The 21,779-nt window shown below is 43.9% G+C and overlaps 1 long non-coding RNA gene across 1 annotated transcript; it reads right to left on the bottom strand.

Annotated features, from left to right (window-relative positions):
• Nucleotides 1-2,482: 2,482 nt before the first annotated feature.
• Nucleotides 2,483-21,699, bottom strand: LOC141582588 (uncharacterized). The gene is made up of 4 exons (XR_012515459.1): nucleotides 18,284-21,699; nucleotides 11,647-11,727; nucleotides 7,635-8,203; nucleotides 2,483-4,650 (listed from the first exon to the last, which is right to left on the bottom strand). It is a non-coding gene; the product is annotated as an uncharacterized LOC141582588 (long non-coding RNA).
• Between the last annotated feature and the right edge of the window lie 80 nt (nucleotides 21,700-21,779).

Raw genomic sequence — 21,779 nt, 5'->3', positions numbered from 1 at the left:
ATGTCAGTGAAGGATAGATACTCAATCAATCTTTGTTAATGATTACCATTCTCACCAGGAGACTATCATGTCACATCTATTGTAGGCCAGGAGCTTTGCAAAACTGGATGTGTGTGGGTCTCTGCTTGATCATTTTGTGGGCAGTCTCTCTGGGTCTCAGTTTCATCACCTATAAAATGAAATGAGGTTATCAATCATCAGGATCGTTTTAGGTGGTCACTCCTGATATACTCACTTAGTTAATGAGTTATGACTTCAAGGCCCTTGCTTATACAGAGATAGGAGGTTAATGGCCCCTCTGATTAATTCCTATGCATTCAGTTTCTTTGAGTCTCTACTTTTGTATTCCAGTCTTGTTTCAGTTGCTTTCGCTGTATAACAGATTGCCCCAGAACTCACAGTGGTGTAAAACAACCATTTAGATGCTCACAGATTCTGGGGGCCAGGAATTCAGACAGAGCACAGCAGGAAGGGTCTGTCTCAGCTTCACGATTCCTGAAGTCTCTGCTGGGAGACTTGAAGGCTGGAGCTGGAATCATCTAGAGTCCCATTTATTCTTATGTCTAGAGGTTAATGTTGGCTATCAGTTGCAACCTCAGTTCTTCTCTGTGTGGCCTCTCTCTGTGTGGTTTCTCAGCATGGGCTGGTTTGGGCTTCCTCATAGCATGATGGATGTATTTCAGAAGTAATTGGAAAGAGAGAAGAGGGTGGGAGAGAGGGAGAGGGAGAAGGAGAGAAAGATAATGAGGGGAGCTGCAAGAGAAAACTGATCCTGTTTATGAGCTCACCTTGGAAGTCCCATAGCATCACTTTCACCATTCTCATACACACACACAGACACACACAGACACACACACACACACACATGCATTTTTTTTTCAGAGACAAAATTTTATTTGTTTAAGAGTTTTCCATTTGACCTAGTAACACACTGCACCCACTAAGTGATCTGTAATCACTTGTTAAATTAAATATATACTCTTTTTTGCCAGTTTCTTTCCATTTCCTTAAGCAAAAAATAAATATCCACTGTACCAAGTACCTACTAGGAAAAGTGATTTTCTTTTTTTTTTCTTTTGTTTTGTTTCCACTTTATTGGAGGTGTAATTGACAAATAGAAATGGTATATATGGAAGGATTATTTGAAAAATACAACCTGTCAAGTTTTTTCATAGATCTTAGGTAAAAACACGTCATCAAAGGTTACTAGAAAAAGCAATGTCTGAATAACAACGAGTAGAAACCACGCGTGTTTCCGCAACAGAACGCTGTCTTCCCAAGACCAAACCTATCATGATCTGTGACCACAAAGGCCCAAAAGGAGTTTGCAAACGACAAACCCATTGTAGGACACCCTCCTAAGACCCTTATATACTTTGTTCCTGTCCCTACTCAAATCTTATCTTGAACTGTAGTTCCCATAATCCCCACATATCACAGAAGGGCCTTCTTTGCAGATGATTAGATGATGGGGGTGGTCCCCCCATGCAGTTCTCGTGATAGTGAGTGCTCGTGAGATCTGATGGTCTTACATGGAGCTTTCCCCGCCTTTGCTCTGCACTCATTCTCTCTCCTGCCACTCTGTGAAGAGGTGCCTTCTGCCGTAATTCTAAGTTTCCTGAAGTCTCCCCAGCCATGAGGAACTGTGAGTCAATTAAACCCCCTTTTCTTTTTAGTAAATTACCCAGTCTCAGGCGTTTCTTCACAGCGGTGAAGAGTGAGAATGGACTAATACAGGCCCCTGGAAAAGACGATACTATAGGCTTTATTTCCCTAGTTGTTGTCAGCCTAGGGGAGTGCAGGACCCAGCAGCCCGTATCTTGTTAGGAGGAAAACACTTCCCCACCTGGAAAGATGGAAGAACAAGAGCTCATGGTAACCACTGCACTGTGTGCTGAGTCCCTGCCCAAACCCATGATTTCACTCTGGACAAAGAAGAGCATTATTGGCTTCTCATCCACATCCTCTGTCATTTTAGGGCTGGCTTCCACGTCATGAGGCAGGTAACTCTCTGAGCTGGACAGAAGCCTTGTGTGGTTGCCCCTGGGGCAGGAGGCAAATTGGGGAAGCATTCCCGAAGATTATTTAGTATCACACAAGTCATTTTTCACTTAGGGAGAAACTGCATTCCTTTTATTATTCATTATGAAAAATTGATTGAGGAGGAATTATGTACCACGTTCCGAAATATCGTGGTGAGCAAGTGTAGTGTATGGAATCACTGTCAGGCAGTTAGAACTCAGTTTATTGAGTGCTCTGATGAGGAAGGCTGAGGCAGCTGGAGAGTCCAGAGGAGGCTGGGTTCAGTCTGAGACTCAGAGAAGGCTTCCTGGAAGAGGGGATATCTAGGAAGAATCTTGAAACTAGTTCAGAAGCTAGACAAGCAAAGAGGAGGAGGAGTGAGAATGAGAGTTTTAGGTAGAGGACACCCCATGTTCAAAACCCCAAAACCCAGTTGTGGGGAGAGCTGTGGGCCCACCACGTCTAACCCCCGTCAGTGGACAGAGTGAAGGTTTTGGTCTCACCACCACTGAAAACACTGTGCCTACTGGATATGATGATACTGCCAGCTGGCAGCTTCTCTTCGCCTTGCTGGAGGCAGCAACAATTTCCCTCTATTTAGGGGACTGAAAGTCTCTGAAAGTCCTGGTGCTGGACTGGAGATGGGGGAGGGACTTGGAAATGGAACGGGAAGGAAAGTACGAGTGAGGAATGTGGCGGTGGGTTTGGAAATGGTGCAAACGTTTATAAGGCAATAGGCAAGAGTTGTAACGAGGAGGGGAAAGAAGAGAGGGTGGAGGAGATGCCGCTGTAAGGAAGATGGGAAGGGACTGGCTGAGCTGAGGCTGCTCAAGGCAGAGAAGGGGCAAGCACCATGCGAGAAGTGGGAGGCTGTGGGTGTGCAAATGCGTGCGTGTGCATGTGCGTGTGCATGTGTGCTGATGGTTCACTTAGATGGGATTCCGGTGCTCATGCAGACACACACACACACACACGCACACACACACACATACACACACACCTCTCTACACACAGGTTCCATTTTGGTCATTTCCAATGCCCAGGGTTCCCTTTGCCTTGTTTTTTTGGTAGCTGGGGAGACAATCCCAGTTCTTCACCCAAAGAAACCGTGGGGGAGATACCTCAAGCAGAAAATAAAAAACTGTAATGCACTGTTCTTGTGGCTAAAAACAGGTAACATTTACAAAGTACTTACTTGGCACCAGGCACCATGTAAGTGATTTTCACAGATTATCCTACTGACCCCTCTGCAGACTCCCTGGTGGGTCATGGGTTGACTGGAAAATACCTTGTCTCATCCCAACCCCAACACAGGCTCCGTGAGATCAGACCTACATCCCAAAGCCAAGGGGCCTGCCAGAACTGAGAAAACCTTGTTTCTTGCCATCCTATCACTCCATTTATCGGAGCTGTTTTTTCAGATAGAACATACATGGTGTATGCCCTTTTTAGGCCATTCTGACAGACACCTGGTTCTCTCTTGGTTTTCAGGCACCGAGAGAGCATCCTGGTGAAAGCATTCTGCCGCAGCATCCTTAGTTCTAAGACCTCACAGTCCACTGAGCCTAGACAATCTGGCTGCCCTCTTCTCCAGTAACCTAGGAAGTCCACCCTCTTGTATCATCAGAATAGCCTTGGGAGAGTAGATGACCCTGTTCGCAAACCCATTTTTACAGATGGCAACACTAGGGCTCATAAAATCACCTGAGCATAGGCAATTAGTAGCATACAGTAAGTAATAGAGGCTGGGTATGGGCCAGCGATTCTGCATCCATGCTCATCCTCTTCTCTAAGGCGACACAACATCACCAAGTTAAATTCAAGTGGGAATGGAGCACTCTGATAGTGCCCTGAAGAAACAGGAAGTCATCAATGATTTTTTTCCTGGAGGACTATGGGGCTAGGTCTTCAAGGCTATGTAGGAACGTCACTGGTGAGGAAGGTATGGCAGTCAGGAGACGAAACGGCACGGGCGGAGATGAAGCATTGTGATAAGTTAAGGTGAATGAAGAATTTTGGTGCGGCTTGAGAGTGGGGTGCATGGTGATCGGTGAGTCAGGAAGGAGACTCCAGGAAATGAGTCAGGAATCAGCTTTTGAAGGACTTGGGTGCCATATTGAATAATGCCGTCACCATTGTATGATCACCACCATTATCATCACTGTCATCATCACTGTGACTCTACCTTATGACCATTAAGGACCCACGAGTCCACAGAGGCAACAACGGATTAAGTTTCCCGATGGGAGGTAGGGTTGCTTCGCGGGTAAAAACAGGCTGGAGAGTCAGGCAGCTGCACTCAAGTCTGAGACCTCTGTCTCCTGTCGTGTGCCCTTGGATAAATTATGTGACTTCTCTAAGCTTCATTTTCCTTATCTGTAAAATGGGGATGTAGTAATATACGTAAGTCATATAGACGGAGAGGAGCAAATAACATAATCCACACCTAGTACTGAGCAGCGTTATCTGGCACATGGTAAGTGTTTAAGTAATATTAACTGCCATTAGCATTGTTATTGAAGGAAACCTCTGGAGGAAGCATCAGGGGCCACAGGGTAAATGTTATCAGTTCGGAGGCTGTAGCAAAAATCCAGAGCAGCAGGGATGAATCCTGGTTCAAGGCTGAAGCTGTGGGGACAAAAAAATGGAGGGTAGATTTGCTAGGAGACTGGTGAGCATCATTTAAATAGAGGATTAAATAAGCTAGCGTATATGGAGGCATCCCGTCTACTGTACACATTTGAGTATGATTACAATTAGGGCTATTTGCATCAGCTTTATTTCTTGGGGGCCGGACGGCCCCAGTCCTCTAGAGAGAAAATGCCATTTAATTCTCCCAGATCAAATATTTAACAAACATAACACCGCGTAAATCAAGCCTTGCCTATTTAGCGTGCACGCTGTGTTTTTAGTTGCTGAGTGGAACTCGGGAGATTTACCACCTTGGCCGACAAATCTCTGTCTGAGACTGCTCTCTGTAACAGGGACCGTACACACGTTCTGACAGCCAAGGAACAGTCCCTGGAACTTGACTGCCTGGGTTTGAATCCCAGCTCTGCTTCTTAACATCTGCCCTTGGGCAAATGACTCAGCTTTTCTGGGTCCCTGTTGGTAAAATGAATAGAATAGCAGCTTCACTTCATGGAACTGTTTTAAAGATTCAGTGTAACGGGAAGACAGAATCTGGTATGTGAGCATGTCTATTACCATCATCACCGTTTTGCCATCACCGTCATCATCATCGCTATAATCATCACCATCATAACCATCACCATCCTCATCATCACCATCATCATCATACTTTACTTATCATGTTTATTATTGTTTCTTTCTTTTTCTTTTGAGACAGAGCCTTGCTCTGTTGCCTAGGCTAGAGTGCAGCGGTGCAATCTCGGCTCACTGCAACCTCTGCCTCCCAGGTGTTTAAAAAAATTTTTTTTTTGAGATAGAGTCTTGCTCTGTCACCAGGTGCCAGGCCGGAGTGCAGTGACACGATCTCGGCTCACTGCAACCTCCACATCCCAGATTCAAGCAATTCTCCTGCCTCAGCCTCCCGAGTAGTTGGGACCACAGGTGTGTGCCACTACGCCCAGCTTATTTTTGTGTGTGTGTGTGGTTTTTTAGTAGAGATGGGGTTTCACCATGGTCTTGATCTCTTGACCTTGTGATCGACCCGCCTCGGCCTCCCAAAGTGCTGGGATGACAGGTGTGAGCCACCGCGCCTGGCTGCCTCCCAGGTTTAAGCAATTCTTGTGCCTCAGCCTCCCAAGTAACTGGGATCAGAGGCATGCACCACCACATCGGCTAATTTTTGTATTTTTAATAGAGACAGGGTTTCACCATGTTGGCCTGATCTTGAACTCCTGGTCTCAAATGATGCACCTGCCTCAGCTCCCCAAACTGCTGGGATTACGGGCATGAGCCACCACGCCGGCCTATTATTGTTATTTATAAATTAATAAATGCATGTTTTCACAAACATTTCTAGCTTAATTTCTGATACTGGAAATGTTGTTGCTACAACCCCCATAAACAAAAGTTCTTTGGGGTCTTTGATCATTCAAGTGTGTAAACAGACCAGCAAGTTTGAGAACAAGGTAGCCTGGTCAGTTACAACAGAATAGGCATGTATGCACTCGGAGTTCTTCTCAGGTAGCTGGGATCAGTCCCAGAACTAAGACTGCAGTGGGTTTTCTGGACCCTATGCCATGGCGGGGTCTGCTGATCCTGGCCAGATGGGGCTTCAATGACCGCAGCGGACTGGCCCATACAGGGACAAAGGGAGGTCAGACGTATTTTCAATCTGCAACTCCAAAACCCCTGCAGGTTGACCGCCCTCCAGAAGCCACAGGCCGAACCTCATAGCTGTTGCACCACTTTATAGACCATTAATCTCCCCCGTGTCAGGAAGAAGTGCTTGGCTCAGGTTCACGTAATTGTCTGCTCTGGGAGTTGCTTTATTGTCTCTTTACCTTGGCCCCAAAGCGTATCATTCTACTAATTAAAGAGGTCTTTATTCCCGAGTCCTCTAGAGAGAAGGTACACAGAGAGTTATTATGCCAAGCTCGGAGACTGATCCCTCGTCCTGATGGTGTCCTTTCTGGGAGAAGAGCAGGAACAAAAAGTTTCTAAGTATGTACTAGGTAAGGAATCATAGCATCTGAACATTTTCATGTGTGGTTAGGAAGACAGGCTTCAAAAAAATCAGTTCCTGCAAGCTGCAGACAAGTTGTGTGACCCTGGGTAAGTGTCTGAGCCTCTCTGGTCCTCAGTATCTGCACCTGTGCCATGGGTATAATCATCACATCAGCCCCTTGTAGGGCTATAATGAGGATGGATTGAGAATCCTGTTTGAGGGTGCTTAGGACCCACTGGATGCTGCAGTCAGCATCACTAACAGTGCCTCATACTGTCTGATACTATCACAGAGAACAGACGATCGCTACTATTTTAATAAATCTGTGAGTAACAGAAGAGGAGCTGAAAACTCAGAGGGTTCAATTAGTACTCAAGATTACGCAGCCATTAAGTGGCCGAGCTGGGCTATGAGCCCAGTTCTGCTTGAGTCAGAAGCAGAAAGTCCCATGGGAGGGCCTCATTGGGGTGGGGTGAACTGAATCCAGGAGCTAAAAGAAGATGCTGCTTGGCGACTCCTGCTGTTTCGATCTGAGATCTTATTTTTCCTCTTTTCACCTTGAGGCGAGTTGCTAATATTTGATAGGGAAGCTGAAGAACAAAGATCTGAAACACAGGATTTGTGTAATCATTTTGTCTCCCCTCCTTGCTTTATTTCTTTGTCCCTGAATGGCAAGAAGAGGATTTGCCGGGAGTCTTTTCAACTAGAGCGGCAGTGCCGTTGCTAACACAGCTTTAAAATGATCTGAAGATATTTTAAATCATTTTTTTTTTCCTGAAAGATATCAATTGTAAGGATATTACACAAACCAGGTGTGGAATGAATGAAGAGGGGGAAGGGAGAGAAACATGGGGAATGAGGCCCACAGGGAGACCATGGAAAGAGCACTTCCAAAATTGAGCTGTTGAATTAAGGAATCAAGAAAATGCCCCAATTACGGTATCAAATAGAGGGAACAAAGAGACGCGAAACTTACCTTTAGAATGAACAAGGGAGTGAAAAATTTAACACCTTGCAGATCAATGACTTCTATTGATTTGGAGAGAAAGAGCTGTGTTTATGTCCTTGATATCACTTGTGGAAGAAGAGGAAAACTGTCCGATAAGAGCGGGATGTGTGTGTGTGCATGCGTGTGTGTGCGTCTCTTTAGGGGTTGTGTGGAGAAAGAAGCAGAGACAGAAGTACAAAGTGGAAGAGACACAGGTGTTGAGAGAATCAGTGAAGACCGCAGGTTCAATCGCAACAGAGATACCAGTGGATTTCTGACTTTGTCCCAAAGCCCTCTGTCCATGTCCATCCAGGTGAGAGAGCTCAGGTGCCTCCACCAGCATGAAGGTTCATGAGACCCATCTCCTGGCTGGTACACCCCATATGAGTGTCCAGTCTGTATCTATGGACGGGAGTCCAGCCTGGGAATTGAACAGACTCTTACTTGCCACCTGGTGGAGACAGGGATCAGAAGGTCCATCCAGATCCAGTTCTGCTGGAACTTGCTGTGTGCCCTTGGGCAAACCACCCAAACACTCTGGGCCTCAGTTTTTCCATCTGTAAAATGGGAAAGGGCTGAGATTAGGCTTGCATGAGATCATGGTTCTCAGGCAGGCTCTGAACGTTCAAAAAAGTCCGGGCACAGTGCTGTAATCCCAGCACTTTGAGGGAGTGAAGTAGCAGGATCACTTGAGGCCAGGAGTTCAAGACCAGCCTGAGAAACATAGTGAGATTCCATCTTTAAAAAAAAAAAAATCAAGAAATTAGCCAGGCATGGTGGTGTGCACCTGTAGTCCCAACTACTTGGAAGGCTGAGGTGGGAGGATCGTTTGAACCTGGGAGGTTGAGGCTGCAGTAGCTGTGATCCTGCTACTGTACTCTAGCCTGAAAGACAAAGCAAGACTCTGTATCAAGTAAATACATAAATGGAAATAGTTCAAAAAAGGACAAATAAATGTATATAGAGGTAACAAATTTCTAGTATGATTTGTGGAAATCAAGGCCCACTTTGCTGGATAACTCTCCAGCCCTCCTCTTGACCGGGAGGAGTCAATCCGCTCAGTAAAAAGATCACTGTATCTTCAGGCTGAGGGAGGAAAATGTTCAGAGAATTTATGTCTTGTTCTATTCCAGAGAAAAACCCCTTACAACCGGCCATGAAACTCAATGGGGAGAAGAATGGTAATGATAATATAATAATAATGATAATAAAAAAGGGAAAAAACAAAGCCACTCAGATCAACTAGGATAATGTATGGCCAAGGGAAGTGCCTTATAATGTTTTTTTTTTTTTTTTTTTTTTTTTTTTTTTTTTTTTTTTGAGTAGAAGTCTTGCTGTGTTATCCAGGCTGGAGTGCAGTGGTGAGATCACAGCTCGCTGCAGCCTCAACTTTGTGGGCTCAAGCAACCCTCCCACCTCAGCCTCTCGAGTAGCTGGGATCACAGGCATATGCCACCCTGCTTGGCTGATTTTTAAAATTATTATTATTATTTTTGGTAGAGATGGGGGTCTCACTATGTTGCCCAGGCTGGTCTCGAACTCCTGGGCTCAAGCCATCCATCTACCTTGACCTATCAAAGTCTTAGGATTACAGGTGTGAGCCATTGCACATGGCCCCTGTGAATTTTTTTTTCCCTCTAAAACTTCCTGGCCTAATCTTCATCACTGTTTTATTGTTTTCGAATGGGCCACTCGCTGCACGGTAACTCCTTTAGGGAACAGTTTGTGGAAGCGATCTTGAGTTTCCAGCATGCCCTGGGTCCCTTCTTCCTTACGGGCCTTCTCTTTGTCTTGAGATGGATTCTGAAAGAAAACGGCTCATCAGGGCTCCCATCTTGCTTTCAGCATTCATCCTGCTCTGTTCAGAAACAAGCCAAGGGAATTTACCAATTGGAAGAAAACAACACCGACAATAATTCCGGCCGAAAGCCAGGCTTCTTCTCCCTCTCAGGCCTGTGGGCAGTCTGAGGATAGCAGCTTGATAATTGCTTACTAAATCAAGGGAGCTGGCAAGAAGAGAATTCCTCTGGGCAGCTCCTTCTTCATTGCCTAGAATTCACCAGTAACAGGAAATGGAATTCTTCATGAGCAAGAAGCTTCTAGATGAAATAACTAAGTTGCAGCCAGCTGGGATCCGGGAGGGCCTGCAGCCCTGCAACTGTGGCTAGCACTGTGCTCTCCCTTGGCAGCTATAGGCAAGCAGTCTTCACCTGCTCCAGGAGGTGAGTTTAGTCAACACCCCTGCTTGACAAGTGAAGCGTGGGGTTGTCATGGCAACATGGAAGGTGTGTGGGCTTTGAAGGTTGGAGAGATGAGGGCTGGAATCTTGCCCATGGCTCACTGTGTGACTTTCTGCCACCTATTCGTCCATTGAGCCTCAGTGTTCTCATCTACAAAGTGGTGAAAACAATTTCCACACTGTTTCATGGAGTAGGGACAGTGTACATAGAAAATCTTGCATTCAGGAAAATGCAAATCAAAGCCACAATGAGGTATCATCTCGCCCCAGTCAGGATGGCTATTATCAAATAGCCAAAAAATAACAAATGCTGGAGAGGCTGTGCAGAGAAGGAAACCCCTATACGCTCTTGGTAGGCATGTAAACGAGTACAGCTACTATGGAGAGCAGTATGGAGGTTCCTCAAAAACCCACAAATAGAGCTACCATATGATCCAGCAATTCCACTACTGGGAATTTATCCAAAGGAAAGGAAATCTGTACTTTGAAGAGATATCTGCACTTCTATGTTTATTGCAGTACTGTTCACAATAGCCAAGATAAGGCATCAGCCTAGGTATCCAACCACAGATAAATGGTTAAAGAAAATGTGCCATGTATGCACAATAGAATACCATTCAGCCATAAAAAAAATCAAAAATCCCTTCATTTTGGGGGGATGGATGCAACAAACCACCATGGCACATGTATACCTATGTAACAAAGCTGCACGATCTGCACATGTACCCCAAAAAAGTTTTTTAAAAAATCCCGTTATTCACAAAAACATGGATGGAACTGGATGACGTTTATGTTAAGTGAAATAGGCCAGGAACAGAAAGTCAAATACTGCACGTTTTCCTTCACCTGGGGAAGCAAACAAAAGTTAATCTCGTAAAGGTAAAATGTAGAAGAAAGAATGCTAGAGGGTGGGAAGGATGGCGGAAGGGAGACAGAGGGAAAGATTTATTAAAGAATGCAAAATTTGCATTTCTCTAATGACCAGTGATGATAAGTATTTTTTCATATGTTTGTCGGCTTCATATATGTCTTCTTTTGCAAAGTGTCTGTTCATATCTTTCACCTACTTTTGAATGAGTCGGTTTGTTTTTTTCTTGTAAATCTGTTTTAGTTCTTTGTAGATTCTGGATATTAGCCCTATGTCAGACGGGTAGATTGCAAAAATTTTTTCCCATTCTGTTGGTTACCGATTCAGTTTAATGATTGTTTCTTTTGCTGGGGAGGAAGGCAGCAAACCACATTGCCATGCAACAATCTTGCATGTTCTTCACATGTACCCCAAAACCTAAAATGCAATTATATATATATATATATATATATATGAATACAAAATTACCCTGATCTGAGCACTATATATGTATTGAAATGTCACTACGTACCCCATGAATATGAACAATTATTATTTGTCAAAAAAAGTTTAAGGAAAGACCTTGCATTACATAAGAACTAACAAAAAGAAGAGAATGAAATGACTATCATTCGCTCATCAGTTAAGGGCCTCTGAGAGGTCTGATAACTCGCCCATGGAAATATTCCTTGTGGGTTTTGGGTTGGGTTTGAACCTTTGTGCTGAGACTAGATCCCAGGATGCTTTCATTATGTACATACCTTGCATAAAGCAAAGACACTAAAACATAGGAGAAATGGCACTCTATCCATCTCCTTGGTACCTGGCGATTTCCTACCCCAGTTCTCCCTTCCCGAAGAAAACAGTGTGTTTGTGAAGACTGATATTTTACCTTCCCTTTCATTGAGACTCACCTGACCAGAGTCCCACCCTTTCAGGGCTCCACTCTCAGCTTTTTATCATTGCATCAGAATCCAGGACGGATGTTTCCAATCCTGGATTAAAACCAAATAAATACAGAGGTCAGTCAGTTGTCATGAATGTGAGAGGCAGCCACAGACGAGACATCAGGGAACGCTGGGTTCTGGGACAAACCCAATCTGAAATTGTCTCAATCAAAAAAACTTAAAAAATATATCAAAGGCAAAACAAAATAGACCTCTGGGATGCAAGTGGCTCACAGACCGTGTGTCACCTTTGATCTATTTGTCATCTTCCGCATTCTGCAGAGGGAAATGTGATTCGCCTACAGCCACAGTGTTAATAAAGTCTCTCTACACACACAGTGATTTAAAAGCCACATTTCTCTATGCCCAGCCCAAGGCATTTTCTGCTCTCAAGTCTCACTAATTCCTACTAGCGTGTTAATGATGGACTAAGCACTTACGGTACTCTTAGGAGGATGACAGTAATGGCAGAAATCTGGCTAGGCATGGTGGCTCAGGCCTGTAATCCCAGCACTTTGGGAGGCTGAGGCAGGTGGATGACTTAAGGCCAGGAGTTGGAGACCAGCCTGGCTAACAGCAAAACCCTGTCTCTACTAAAAATACAAAAAATTCGCTGGGTATAATGGTGTGCACCTGTAGTGCCAGCTACTTGGGAGGCTGGGGCACGAGAATTGCTTGAACCTGGGAGATTGCAGTGAGCTGAGATTGCACCCCTGTACTCCAGCCTGGGCAACAGAGTGAAACCCTGTCTCAAAAAATTAAAAAGGAAATCTATGGACAGAGACAGTATATTGGGAGACGTTTGCGGATAAAGCACCGTTTGCCCCTTGCCGTGGAAATGTTCTTCTCTGCGGCATAGATTTATTTTCCACACCTCCCCATTGTTCACAGGAAGTGGTGATGCCCATTATTTCCTGCTTGTTTTCCCGGTATGAGAGGCTTCCTGCAGCAGCATGGTTCCATTCTAGGGGAACAGCCCACTGGTTCTTGGATGCTCCCCTCCTCTGCAGGTCGTGGGCTTTCCCAAGGCACAGGAACTGACCTGGCAATGAATTCAAAGTGAATGCCGTCTTGCTATATTTCCTTATGCTTTCTGCAGGAGAGAAGGAAGTATCACGCACTTTATTTGAATTCCATGACCTTTGCAAACACATGTCTGCTTCTTATTTTATTCTGTTGCAGAGGAAAATGTGAAAGCCCATGTGACAGGAGAGGAAAATGTGAGACCCCAGAAGTTTCCCTTGGCTGTGTCTCAGTGATGTATATGTTAGGAGACCACACAGTGTTTGCAGACAGAGTGCTTGACTGGCAGTGCTGGTTTGTGCAACACCCAAGTTTTGAGGAACTTCCATTTTTCCATCTCTAAAATGAGGAGAATAATGATGTAAGAATGTAAAGATGATGGCCAGGCGTGGTGGCTCATGCCTGTAATCCCAGCACTTTGGGAGGCTGAGGTGGGCTGATCACGAAGTCAGGAGTTTGAGACCAGCCTGGCCAATATGGTGAAACCCCATCTCTACTAAAAAATAGAAAAATTAGCCGGGCATAGTGACACGTGTCTGTAATCCCAACTACTCAGGAGACTGAGGTAGGAGAATCACTTGAACCTGGAAGGTGGAGGTTGCAGTGAGCTGAGATCACGCCACTGCACTCCAGCCTAGGTGGCAGATCGAGACTCCATCTCAAAAAAAGAAAAAAATAAATAATGTAAAGATGGTGTAAGAACTGATGTAAGAATAAAACCAGAAAATGTAGCCCAAGTGCCTAGCACAGCAACCAGCACCTATAAATGCTCAATTGCGAAGGATATTCTAATGAGGCAGCCTCAGGAGAAGTGGCATGTAGCGCGGGGTGGCACACTATTACCCGGGTGTGATGGTACGTGTCTGTAATTCCAGCTACTCTGGAGGCTGAGGCAGGAGAATCGCTTGACCCTGGGAGACAGAGGTTGCCGTGAGCCAAGGTGGCTCCACTGCACTGTCACCTGGGTGACAGAGAGAGACTCTGTCTCAAAAAAATAAATAAAAATAAAAATAAATGATTGAATGAATGAATGAAAAAATGATGCTCCAAGGGTGTTTTGAACCCCCCTGCCTTGTTCTGTAATCAGGGCCTATCTCAGGAATCAGAGATATGAATTTTTTTTTTTGCAGGGATATTTTCCTATTGTTTACCAAATTAATATGTAAGAAGTAGACAAACCACTTCATGGCTGAAGATTGGTACCAAGCTGATATGCTCAGTAAACGTGCTGACGCTGAGATGGTGCTAATGACAATTTAGCCAATTCAGCAGCTCTAATTAAATCAAACTGAAGGCTGAGACCTATGGCCAGGACTGGGCAAATCGGGAGAAAGGTTACATAGGATGTCTTCACCATTTAATAATTGTGTGAACTTGAGCAATTTGTTTATCTTCTCTGCGACCCAGTTTCCTTCTCTGCCAAATAGAAACAATATTGAGAGTATTGTCATGAGGACTGAATGACTTACTATTTGTAAAATTCTCAGAACACTCCCTGGAATACAATAAGCTCCCTACAAGTCTTTTTAGACGAGTAAGGTAAGTTTTCTAATGAGGGTAATCATAGTTTGCTTATATGTAAGACTTAGAATGTAAGGGGCAAGAGAGTAGAAATTTTGTCTGTTTTGCTCTCTGCCAGGTACCCTCTGCTCACGGGAGTTCTTGCACTTAGTAAGCCTGAGAATATGTGTTAGGTTGAGTGGATGCATGCGTGTAACCATGAGGCCGATAAAGAGCTAGATGCAAACTCTATTCTGAAATATAAGGACGCTTTTCAGGCAAACATGTCGAACGTGCAACATAAGGAAGTCTTCAAAGAGGATGTATCAGAAAAATAAAAATGACATTTACGGGTAATAAGAGTAGCAAGGACATCTATAGTCCTTATTAGGTTCTAAGTACGTCACACAGATTGGCCCATTTAATCCACACAACAACCTATGATTGCCTCCATTTTACAGATGAGGCAACTGAGTCACAGAGGTCTATTTACTCGCCCAAGTTCACACAGCAGAAGAGTTAGTGGAACCAGGATATAGACTCCAGCAATCGGACTTCAGATGCCGGGTTTTTAACTGTTATACCATGCTGCCTCTTTCAAAGCAGAGCTGAGGAAACTGTGGCTACAAAAAAATAAAAAAACGAAAAAAAAAAAAAAACACACACACACAAAGAACAACCAAGTAAACAAACACACACATACACACAGATCTAAGGGGAAGTGTTGAAAAAATACAAAATCCCTCTTGCCTCAGGGAAATGTGACCTCCGAAGACAGAGAGAAGCTCCTCCCCTGTCTAATTCTTAGTTTCTAGGTCTGGAATATGGTGAGAACCTATCCATTGCTGTCCTCTTTCGTCTGAGGTCGTGGATTTCTGTGCAGACCCTCCGCTGCCAGCTTCAGAACCTGGAGCCTGGAGCTACCGTGAAATTCAGGTCCCATGGGCTGAAATACGCTGCTCATTTTCCAGCAAAATCTGCCTCCCCGTCGACTTTCAATGCACAGAGCAAAACGGAAACCAGAAAGACTGCATGCTTTTATCAAAGGAACATCTCTGGGAGAAGCTGGGAGGCTGCGAAGCCTTGGGAAGGCAAATCAAAGGCAAACTTTGTGGAAACACTTTGTGAAGCAAAAGAAAATTCCATCATGCTTGCAAGAGTGTGACTGACTCGGAGGGTAATTTACTTGGAAGCAGAGCGAGGCTGTGTCTGCTGGAGCACGCTGAAGCAGCAGACCCAGAAGGGAAGTCGGACAAACACCCAGACAAGCTGTTTGTCGGATAATTGGCATAAAAATTTTGTTTTTCCCTCACCTCTTGAATTATTTGGGTGCTTCGCAAAAGATCTTATATCTTCAAGTTTTATGTGATAGCATAACCATGAAGAGAAATTTGTTCCTTATTATTTCATTTTATTCTGATCTTTCTACCTGAGGGCATGTTAGATATATTAGGTTCTATCCATCTATCTATCTTCCAACTATCTGAATATATTTTATGTATATATATTAGATTCTATCCATTTATCTATCCTCTATCTGAGTACATATTAGATATATATTAGATTCCATCCTTCTTGTTCTCTATCAATCTATATGAGTATGGTATTATATATTACATTCTATCTATCTGAGTATATATTAGATATATATTAGGTTCCATCCATGTATCTATATAAGCATATATTAGATGTATATTAGGTTTTAACCACCTAAGTATATATACTATCTATCTATCATCTACCTATCTAGACAATCTAATTGCTATATATAAAGTAATATAAGTGAAATCTAAAATGTATCAAAGAGAGAGAATATATGTATCAGGCACTATACTCCAGGGAGTATACACATATATTCGATTAGCCTACATGCTAGGTTATGAGGATTTAGTAGTATACAAGACAGACATGTTAAGACCGGGGCAATCTGACCTCACAGTAATTATCACCTAGTGGATTACAATAAATCTGTTAAATGTTGGCATGGGAGAAGCATGGAGGAGTGGGGAGCTGTGGGGAACTGTGGGGTCAACAGAAGCCCAAAATCAGCCTAAAGGGTGAGAAGAATGACAGTTGATGGGGAAGAATCACTGGAGAAAGACATTATCAACAAAGAATGGTAGTCATTAAAAAAGAATCACTGGGAAAAGACACTGTCAATAAACAGCAGTGGACTAAAATTCAGCATCAGCATCTACAGTCTTTGTTGCTGTTTCTTTCTGTGATAATGAGCGTGTCACTTCTCCTAAGGACCTGTGTCCACATGCATTAAATCCGCTCAGCACTTCTCAAAGTATGTTCCACAGAACTTCTGTCCTTCGCTCTGTGAAAAATGGGTTCCCCAGCTAACCAGGCATGAGAAACCCAGAGATCTTCCTCTATTGAGAACACATGCTGCACTTTAAGGCATAATAAAGGCTCCAACAAATACTACAGCATATCAGCAACAGTAATAATTGAGTTGAACCCTATTTCCCAAATGTCTTTGATAATCCATGGTTTTAAAGTAGAATCTCACTGTTCTATGATTCCACGCAATGCTTTCTGAAAACTGCGGAAATGTAACTCTGTTCTTAAAAACACCTCGGCTCGACATGGTGGCTCAAGCCTGTAAAACCAGCACTTTGGGAGGCCAAGGCAGGTGGATCATTTGAGCCCAGGAGTTTGGGACCAGCCTGGGCAACATGGCAAATCCCTGTCTCTATTAAAAAAAATACAAAAAGTAGCTGAGCATGGTGGTGGGCACCTGTAGTCCCAGCTACTTAACAGGCTGAGGTGGGAGGATCGCTTGAGCCAGAGAAATTGAAGCTGTAGTGAGCCCTGACTGTGCCACTGCACTCCCATGTGGGAAACAGAGTGAGACCCCATCTCAAAAAATAAGTAATAAAAAGGAAGAATAAAAACACTTTACATGTAAATATTACTTTAAAGTGTGTAAGCACGTTCATAGTCCCCTGCACGATTCTCACCGAAAAGTCTGAGAAGATAATGCAACAACTCCTTCCTCCATCCTTATTTTCCTTCCTTCCTTCCCTGAACCCTTTTTTTTAATGCCTACCTCTACCAGAAAGCAACAATTGTAAAACATGAGGAAATTGGGGTCTATGTAATTTGCCTAAGGATGTGAGCTAGCCTTAGAGCCCAGGCTGTGTATTCTAGGGCAAGATCTGACAAACAGCAAGTTGGGGCCAATGGTTTCACAGCAGCGATGTGTTCTGTGGTAACTTCTCTAAAGCCATTCTTGACTCTCACCCGCATAGAAGTAACCACTGACTCCTCTGTGTTTTCTTAACTTCTTTTTTGTTTGTTTGTTTGTTTTGAGACCGAATCTTGCTTTGACGCCCAGGCTGGAGTACAGTGGCACAGTCTTGGCTCACTGCAACCTCTATTGTTCAAGCCATTCCCCTGCTTTGGCCTCCAGAGTAGTGGGACTGCAGGTGTGTACCACCATGTCCTGCTAATTTTTTGTATTTTAGTAGAGATGAGGTTTCACCATGTTGGCCATGATGGTCTTGATCTCCTGACCTCATGATCCTCCCACCTCAGCCTCCCAAAGAGCTAGAATTACAGGTATGAGCCACTGCATCCGGCTATATTTTCATCTTATGCTCCTATCAAAGGTTGTAAACTAAAACCCTCCAGAGGCCAGGGAGGCAGCATACATAAGCCCAGTAGACCCAGTGCAGCAATAGGGAGTGGTGGTAACTGAAGCCAGTTGAAGAAATGAGCTCTTCTAACAGCGAGCAGCCATTACTTAATTCCAGCTGATGATGGCCCTGTGGGAATACAGAATTGGGATTTCCAGATCTTCTGATTAGTGTGTGTGGCAGGGGGATCCTCTAATATAGATTCTTACAGACACTTCCTGATGATTCTTGGCCATGATTTTGATATTTATGATGACTTCAAAATATGCTAAAGGGTTGAATTTGACTCAGAGGGTGCCAGTGAGAAATCCCCCAATGAAAATGCTTCAATCACAGCATTTGGCATCCTTTATTATACTTAATTTACATATCTACTGCCTCCCGCTACAACAGGACTGCAATGGCCTTGAGGGGAGGGATTGTTGTGCACTCACCTTGGAATGTCCCAGGGTCCACTACAGGGTTGGCACATCAAAGGGGCATAACAAATGTTTGTAGAAAGAAGGCTTCCATTCCTTTCCTCCAAAACAGCTGAAAAATAAATAGATGATAGCTTTTAATTAAAACGTAACAGGATGAAATATGCATGAGAATCCTATTCTTTGACAGGAGACAGCATGTTGAAGAGAAAGATTTTCAAATTATGTTTGCCAGCAAAGCTCCCAAAAGACTAAAAAAGTTTTCTGGGCATGCGGTCTCGGCTGGCGAAATCCCCTTCTCTGTTCTGCATTGCAACTGATGCTCATTATGTTTGGATAGTTCTCAAAGAAGAAGAACATTGCTTGTGAAAATAGGTTGCCGCCCTCGGCGGCTGGAGAGATCTACAGCTGAGGAATCCAAACACATCTCAGCTGACCTCATGGCCATCACTTGGACTGTTCATGTCTGGGAATGCCTTTTCTCCTGATAACGAAATAATACAGCTGTGTACCGCCTTCAATAAGAGATGTGATTCAGCAGCCTGAAGCTTTAATTACGGGCTTCAAAATCAAGAGAGATCTGAATTGGACTCCCTGCTTTGGCCCAACTACCGAGGTGACCTTAGCCAGGGATTGAACCTCTCTGAATCTCGGTTTCCTTTTCTGAAAAATTATGTGAATAATGATGCTTACCTTATTTTGTTACTGCAGGTTGTAAACAGCACATCTGAAAGGCTTGGCATATAATAGATGCTGAGTAAATGACAACTACCATCATCTAAAGAGATAGTTTCCTAACTTTTCTCAGCAGCAGGATCCCTTTCCAAATTAAATTATGCCTGGAATTCTGACACAGAAAATAGAGCAAATGAGAGATGCTCAGGTTTGAGTGGAGGTGGGGATACAAATCTTCCTCCATCCCGGGGAAACTCTTCAGACTCCTGAAACTCTAAAGAACAGAGTGTAGAAACCATGGGTCTATTCCAACTGTCTCTTTCCAGGATGTGAAGACTGAGTGGCATGTGGAGGTGCAACTTGGCTCAAGACACATAGTAGGTCTTCAAAGGAACTGGGGATCAGACCCAGAAAACTAGGATCTTAGGCTGGCAGTGCTAAGAGAGTGACAGAGTAGAGATATAAAGCAATGGCTTTGGAATCTCTCCATCTGGGTTTATATCCTGGATCCATTTGTGCTGTCTGTGTCAATGCATGCATCACCTACCCTCTACGAAACTCACTTTCCCCTTCCGTGAAATGGAGACAATGAATGGTTCCTAATTTGCAGAGCTATTATGAGAAACAAATAAGTTAATATACATAAAAGGACCAAACAGAATACTTGGCACATAGTTGACATTATATCAGAAATTAATAATAGAAATAATTATAACCAAATTAACAATGTCTTGAGCCCATATCAAAATTTACATTACACCAAGAACTTTAATAGTTGTTTTATTCTCACAACAACCAATGAAGTAGTGGTTGTTACCTCCATTGCACCTATGGAAAAAAAAAAGAAGCTTCAAGAGTTGTAGTCATTTTCTTAAGGTCACTGAATAATACACTAGTGATGCAGGATTTTGATTTATCTTTTGCAGGGGTCTACTGAAACTCTACCCTATTGCCTTAGAGCCACACTGCCATCTAGCTGGACTGATAAGCTTTCCACAAAAACATCCTTGGTCCACAAATGGCAGATACGTGGCATATGTACCACCACTCTCTGCTTCTATGCTCATGGCAGACATTGCTAATCAATTCCTCCAGCAGATTTCTACAGATTACAAATGGCTGACAGTTGATATGTGTATCACTGCTCTCCAACTCTGTGCTTATGGCAGACATTATCAATCAATCCCTACAGTTTTTCTAATTGATTCTCAAAATCTTTCCTTGTGCAAGGCTCTGTTCAGCCATTTACAACTGATAGGGGTTGGGCTCAAGAGCAACTCTCTGCCCATACCCCACCCTCACCCCCAGCCCCAGTCCCTTGCTCTGGGAGGTTGTGCACCCAGCTGGGTGCTGCTATGCCTTGCTGAACACACAGAACTTGGAGTCAGATGGGTCACTGGGACATCTTCTCTTGTCCTCTGGCTCTCTGCCCAAGAAAAGGAACAGCTATTACAGAAAAAGCTATCTGTGCTTAAAAATAATCCTTTATCTAAGAGCTGAATCACATAATTAGGAGACTTTCTCAACAAGATTTAACAGTCTTATAGTATCAATGGCCATTGTCCACACCCTCCCTACCTCCCAGCTGAATTTAGCCTCCTGCCCTCTGCCTGTGTTCCAGAAATTTTCTTGTACCTGAATTAAACACTGATGAGAATCTGCTTGTCCCAAATTGGCCCCACTGAGATTTATGCCTCTGAAGGGTAAGGGAAGGAACTCAAGGGCATTTGGATGAGAAGAAGAGAGAATCATTCACGATTCTTTGAGAACCAGGTACTTTGTTTTAAAGACACATGGAGCTGGAGAAGAGAAGCATCTCAGCCACGCACGTCTAGATTTTGGTTGTTGCTCCTGACTTCCTCCTTCTCAACCATGGTTTTTCTTTGCTTTTGTTCTTTGGCTTGATAGGAGAAAGTATGATACACTGATGCAGAACAAATACAACAGTCACGTTCAGATCACAATGTATGCAGCTCACTTCACAATTATGGAGCTGTCACATAGCTGACAGCTGTCGTATTTCTAAAAGTTACAAACATCTCTCTCCATGTCCCCTCTAGGTGTCTAGGTATATATGTGTGGGGAGTGTGTGTGTGTGTGTGTGTGTGTGTGTGTGTGTGTGTGTGCACGTGTGTAGAGAGTGAGATGTAGAGACAAAGAAAGGTGGGGACAGGCAGGTAGATGCCCATTGTCATATTCACTTCTTTGCTTTCAATTCTAATATTCGTGTTCTCTTTCCTCCTTTACACTGAACTTGGCAAAACTTCAAAGCAGATTGAGTCCAAGTGCTGGTCTTTTTCACACCTGCGTCTACACAGATACAAATGACTGGAGGAAAAAAAAACGACCCAAGTCAACTAGTATCATTTTAAATAGTACCTATTGCAAGTCCGTGATTGCAGCTGCAAGACAACTTTCATAACTCTCTCTTCAACTCTCCAGCTCTGCCTCCTCAGTCCTGGTTCATGTCCCTGCTTCCTTTCCCCTAAGAAAACAGGAAGGAATTATTTGCCCCATGCCAGACTTCTGCCACACTCACCCTGCCAACCTTCCCCAGATGAGCTCATGTACCTGTCCCCTGCCTGTCCTGTGAATGCCTGTCCATGCTGACGGCCCCGCCATGGGAATTCTGTGTTCCTCTGCCCACACCAGTCAAGCCACATCACTCCAGTGATCAATCCCCTTCTCTAATCATATGTGTTTCTCTTTCTACTGGACCATTCCCATCAGCGGATAAACTTGCCATAACAGCTCCCTTCTTGAAACAAAACAAGTAAAAATAACAAAGAACTTTGACCCACATCCAACTCCAGCCACCATCTGCTTCCTTCAGAAA

The sequence above is a fragment of the Saimiri boliviensis genome, chromosome 21 (assembly GCF_048565385.1).
Source record: "Saimiri boliviensis isolate mSaiBol1 chromosome 21, mSaiBol1.pri, whole genome shotgun sequence".
Classification (NCBI taxonomy): domain Eukaryota; kingdom Metazoa; phylum Chordata; class Mammalia; order Primates; family Cebidae; genus Saimiri; species Saimiri boliviensis.
Note: the sequence above shows the minus strand (reverse complement) of the source record. Positions and strands in the feature narration are given on the sequence as shown.